Genomic DNA, 6,308 nt, shown 5'->3' with positions numbered 1-6,308 from the left:
CCTCAGCGTGTTTTGACCCATTCAGATGTTGTCGATGTGTACTCCGAGGTATTTATAATCCTCAACCATGTCCACATCGACCCCCCTGATGGACACAGGGGTCGCCGGAGTACTCCTTCTCCTTCCCAGGTCCACAACAAGCTCCTTGGTCTTCGTCACATTGAGCTGGAGGTGGTTCTTTCCACAGCATGTGATAAAGTCCTCCACCAGTGCCCTGTATTCCTCATCATCACCATCCTCAATACACCCCACTATCGCAGAGTCATCAGAAAACTTCTGAAGGTGGCAGGACTCTGATTGATAGTGGAAATCGGTGGTGTAAATTGTGAAGAGGAAGGGGGAGAGGACTGTACCCTGCCAGGCCCCGGTGTTGCTGACCAGCATGTCAGACACACAGTCCTACAGTCGAACGTACTGTGGTCTGTCAGTCAGGTAATCTACAACCCAGGACACCAAGGGGGCCTCCACCTGCATCTTCTCCAACTTCACACCCAGTAGCCCAGGCCTTATAGTATTGAAAGCACTGGAAGAGTCAAAAAACATGACCCTCACACTGCTTGCAGGCTTGTCCAGAAGGGTGTGGGCTCGGTTCAGCAGTCCTCCACTCCCAGTGGTGACTGGTAGGTGAATTGGAGTGGGTCCAGGTGGGGCTTGACTGTAGGGCGGAGTTGTTCCAGGACCAACGTCTCCATGGTCTTCATGATATGGGAGGTTAGCGCCACCGGTCTGTAGTCCTTTGATGTGCTGGGTTGCGTGCACTTGGGGATGGGGACCACGCATGAGGTTTTCCACAGTGTGGGGACTTTCTGCAGCCTAACGCTAATGTTAAAGATGTGCTGGAGCACACCACACACCTGTGGGGCGCAGGCTTTGAGCACCCTGGGGCTCACACCGTCAGGACCCGCGGCCTTGCTTGTGTGTAACCTATTTAGCTGTGCATTCACCTGTTCTGCAGACAGACACACTGGGGGGGTCTCAGGTGGTTGGGGGAGGGGGGAGTCATCATTCTGAGGGGGAGGTGTTAAGTGAGCGGAGGTAGTCATTGGTGTTGGGGGGCTGTGAGGCGGGGAGGGGGTTTGCTGAAGTTGCCAGGGGCCCGGCTGGCATGTTTTGGGGGTGACATTAGCTTGTCGGAGCCACTGTGTCAAACCTGTTAAAGAACTGGTTTAGCTCATTGGCCCTCTCTTTGTCACCGTCCACCCCCCGATGGTCTGAGGCCGGTGATGGTCTGCATACCTCTCCAAACCGCCTTCATGTTGTTGTTCTTCAGCTTCCCTTCCAGCTTCCTTCTGTAGTTCTCCTTGGCCTCCCTGAGATTGGTCTTCAACAGCCCCTGAACTCTTCTCACCTTCTCCCTGTTACCAGCATTGAATGCCCTCTTCTTTTCATTCAGTATGGCTTTGATGTCTTTGGTCACTCACGGCTTGTTGTTTGGGTAGCAGGTAACTGTCTTTGGTGGGTCATTTGAGTCAACACAGAAGTTGATATAGTCTGTAATGCACTCTGTGAGCCCATCAATGTCCTCACCATGAGGCTCCATGAGCACCTGCCAGTCAGTTACCTCAAAACAGCCTTGTAGTGTCTTTGGACCCCTTCAGACCACCTTCTCACAGTTTTTTTGTTCACAGGCAGTCTTTTGACCAGAGGCACATAACAGGGGTTGAGGTAAACAAGGTTGTGGTCTGACCGGCCCAGCTCTGGGAGTGCTATGGAGCTATAAGCATCCTTGATGTTTGCGTACAGCAGGTCCAGGATCTTATTTCCTCTGGTGTGGCAGCTGACATAATGAGTGAAATTGGGTAGTGATTTGTCCATAGTAACATGGTTAAAATCCCCTGAGATGAGGATGACAGCTTTTGGGGGCTGGGTTTGTAGTCTGGCTATGGAGCTGTGAATGACGTCACTGGCAGCTTCAGCGTTAGCAGAGGGGGGGGGGGGGGGGGGTTATACTGCCATCATGATAACATGCGGAATCTCCCTGGGCAAATAATATGGTCTGAGTCCAACTACTAACAATTCTATATTCGGGTCACAGTGGCGCTCTTTTATTGTAATATGACCGAGGTGACAATATTTCTTATTAATAAACAAAGCAAGCCCCCCTCCTTTCCATTTGCCGTTGGTTCAGTCCTGGTCAGCGCGTACCATTTCAAAGCCGTTTATAGAGACGTTACTATCCGGAACATCGTCGTGCAGCCACGTCTCAGTAAAACACAGTAGGCTACACTCACGATATTCTTCCTGACTACCGGCAAGCACCTACAACTCATCCATTTTGTTTGCCAGAGAGCGCACGTTACTCATGACGACGGAAGGAATATATGGTTTATATCTCCTTCTCTCTCTCCTCGCTTCAGCCTTCTTCTGTCTCGAGCGTCTCCCTTTCCCTCTACATCCATGAGCACCTCCATAAGTCCTTTTTAGCTCCTCCAGTATCTGGTTAGTTAGCGCCAGGTCCGTTAGCTGGATGCTAATAACTGGTGCCGCTAACAACAACTGTTCCCTGGTGTAGATGAAAGAGCCTCTGCACTGTTGTTGCCCGTTTGAGCTCGTCAGTGGCGTCTCCTGCGTCAGTAGGACGAACAAAACACTTCTAAACTGCATGTTTAAAATGGCACAACTTGATAGAAAGTAAATGTAGAGTAATTGTAGGGGTGTAACGGTAAGTGTATTTGTATTGAACCGATTCGGTACGGGGGTATCGGTTCGGTTTGGAGGTGTACCGAACGACACGGACATATTAAGTAGCGCACGTTTTGTAAACAACGCACACCGAGCCACTAGTGGTGCAACGGATCAACATTGATCCATGATCCGTTCGGATCAATATCTTCGGTTCGGCACACACGTGATCCACGGTCTGATTTATGAAAAAAAAAAAAAAAAAAGTTGTTCGCACAGCGTGGTAAAGGCGAGCGGAGTAACGGAGGAACTTGAACGCCCCGTGCCATTTAATCGATGTGTTTATAGGTGCAGACTCCATTGTGCAAAACGAGGGTTTTAAACATGCTGAAAGTGCTTCAGCCACATTACGACATCCCGTCGCGCACCAACTTCAACGATAAGATTGTGCCAGATTTTTATGAGCAAGAGAAGAAAAAAGTTGTGGACGACCTATCCCGAGCGTCATCTGTTGCGCTAACGACAGAAGGGTGGAGGTCCAGGGGAACTATGTGACCATAAGTGCAAGGGTGGCGGTCCAGGGGAACTATGTGACCATAAGTGCAAGGGTGGAGGTCCAGCGGAACTATGTGACCATAAGTGCAAGGGTGGAGGTCCAGGGGAACTATGTGACCATAAGTGCAAGGGTGGAGGTCCAGCGGAACTATGTGACCATAAGTGCAAGGGTGGAGGTCCAGGGGAACTATGTGACCATAAGTGCAAGGGTGGAGGTCCAGGGGAACTATGTGACCATAAGTGCAAGGGTGGAGGTCCAGGGGAACTATGTGACCATAAGTGCAAGGGTGGAGGTCCAGGGGGACTATGTGACCATAAGTGCAAGGGTGGAGGTCCAGGGGAACTATGTGACCATAAGTGCAAGGGTGGAGGTCTAGGGGAACTATGTGACCATAAGTGCAAGGGTGGAGGTCCGGGGGAACTATGTGACCATAAGTGCAAGGGTGGAGGTCTGGGGGAACTATGTGACCATAAGTGCAAGGGTGGAGGTCCGGGGGAACTATGTGACCATAAGTGCAAGGGTGGAGGTCCGGGGGAACTATGTGACCATAAGTGCAAGGGTGGAGGTCCGGGGGAACTATGTGACCATAAGTGCAAGGGTGGAGGTCCGGGGGAACTATGTGACCATAAGTGCAAGGGTGGAGGTCCGGGGGAACTATGTGACCATAAGTGCAAGGGTGGAGGTCCGGGGGAACTATGTGACCATAAGTGCAAGGGTGGAGGTCCGGGGGAACTATGTGACCATAAGTGCAAGGGTGGAGGTCCGGGGGAACTATGTGACCATAAGTGCAAGGGTGGAGGTCCGGGGGAACTATGTGACCATAAGTGCAAGGGTGGAGGTCCGGGGGAACTATGTGACCATAAGTGCAAGGGTGGAGGTCCGGGGGAACTATGTGACCATAAGTGCAAGGGTGGAGGTCCAGCGGAACTATGTGACCATAAGTGCAAGGGTGGAGGTCCAGGGGAACTATGTGACCATAAGTGCAAGGGTGGAGGTCCAGCGGAACTATGTGACCATAAGTGCAAGGGTGGAGGTCCAGGGGAACTATGTGACCATAAGTGCAAGGGTGGAGGTCCGGGGGAACTATGTGACCATAAGTGCAAGGGTGGAGGTCCGGGGGAACTATGTGACCATAAGTGCAAGGGTGGAGGTCCGGGGGAACTATGTGACCATAAGTGCAAGGGTGGAGGTCCGGGGGAACTATGTGACCATAAGTGCAAGGGTGGAGGTCCGGGGGAACTATGTGACCATAAGTGCAAGGGTGGAGGTCCGGGGGAACTATGTGACCATAAGTGCAAGGGTGGAGGTCCGGGGGAACTATGTGACCATAAGTGCAAGGGTGGAGGTCCGGGGGAACTATGTGACCATAAGTGCAAGGGTGGAGGTCCGGGGGAACTATGTGACCATAAGTGCAAGGGTGGAGGTCCGGGGGAACTATGTGACCATAAGTGCAAGGGTGGAGGTCCGGGGGAACTATGTGACCATAAGTGCAAGGGTGGAGGTCCGGGGGAACTATGTGACCATAAGTGCAAGGGTGGAGGTCCGGGGGAACTATGTGACCATAAGTGCAAGGGTGGAGGTCCGGGGGAACTATGTGACCATAAGTGCAAGGGTGGAGGTCCGGGGGAACTATGTGACCATAAGTGCAAGGGTGGAGGTCCGGGGGAACTATGTGACCATAAGTGCAAGGGTGGAGGTCCGGGGGAACTATGTGACCATAAGTGCAAGGGTGGAGGTCCGGGGGAACTATGTGATCATAAGTGCAAGGGTGGAGGTCCGGGGGAACTATGTGACCATAAGTGCAAGGGTGGAGGTCCGGGGGAACTATGTGACCATAAGTGCAAGGGTGGAGGTCCGGGGGAACTATGTGACCATAAGTGCAAGGGCGGAGGTCCGGGGGAACTATGTGACCATAAGTGCAAGGGCGGAGGTCCGGGGGAACTATGTGACCATAAGTGCAAGGGCGGAGGTCCGGGGGAACTATGTGACCATAAGTGCAAGGGCGGAGGTCCGGGGGAACTATGTGACCATAAGTGCAAGGGCGGAGGTCCAGGGGAACTATGTGACCATAAGTGCAAGGGTGGAGGTCCAGGGGAACTATGTGACCATAAGTGCAAGGGTGGAGGTCCAGGGGAACTATGTGACCATAAGTGCAAGGGTGGAGGTCCAGGGGAACTATGTGACCATAAGTGCAAGGGTGGAGGTCCAGCGGAACTATGTGACCATAAGTGCAAGGGTGGAGGTCCAGGGGAACTATGTGACCATAAGTGCAAGGGTGGAGGTCCTGGGGAACTATGTGACCATAAGTGCAAGGGTGGAGGTCCAGGGGAACTATGTGACCATAAGTGCAAGGGTGGAGGTCCAGGGGAACTATGTGACCATAAGTGCAAGGGTGGAGGTCCAGCGGAACTATGTGACCATAAGTGCAAGGGTGGAGGTCCAGGGGAACTATGTGACCATAAGTGCAAGGGTGGAGGTCCTGGGGAACTATGTGACCATAAGTGCAAGGGTGGAGGTCCAGGGGAACTATGTGACCATAAGTGCAAGGGTGGAGGTCCAGGGGAACTATGTGACCATAAGTGCAAGGGTGGAGGTCCAGGGGAACTATGTGACCATAAGTGCAAGGGTGGAGGTCCAGGGGAACTATGTGACCATAAGTGCAAGGGTGGAGGTCCAGGGGAACTATGTGACCATAAGCGCTCATTTCATCACAGCAGAGTGGGAGATGAGAAGACACGCCCCCTCTTCGAGAGTCACCTTGTGCAGTACTGACACAAGCAGTGGAGGAAAGGAGAAATCCCTTTTTATGTGGCAGTTTTTCATTAATTATGTTAAAAAGAAGATATATCATGCCTTGTGCACTTGAACTAGATTTTATATATTTTAATTTAATAATTTAAAAGTGTTACAAAACAAAACGGAAAAACTTCTATTTGTCTTGTCTTTTTTTTTTTTTTTTTTTTGCTGATCCGAAAAAAATTATCCAATCCGTGAGTTTTTGGATCCGTTGCACCCCTACGATGCACCATGAATTGATTTACGTGGACCCCGACTTAAAACAGATTGAAATACTTAGTGGGGTGTTACCATTTAGTGGTCAATTGTACGGAATATGTACTGTACTGTGCAA

The sequence above is a fragment of the Nerophis ophidion genome, linkage group LG20 (genome assembly GCF_033978795.1).
Source record: "Nerophis ophidion isolate RoL-2023_Sa linkage group LG20, RoL_Noph_v1.0, whole genome shotgun sequence".
In the NCBI taxonomy this organism is placed as follows: Eukaryota; Metazoa; Chordata; class Actinopteri; order Syngnathiformes; family Syngnathidae; genus Nerophis; species Nerophis ophidion.
This window is presented reverse-complemented; position numbering follows the sequence as displayed.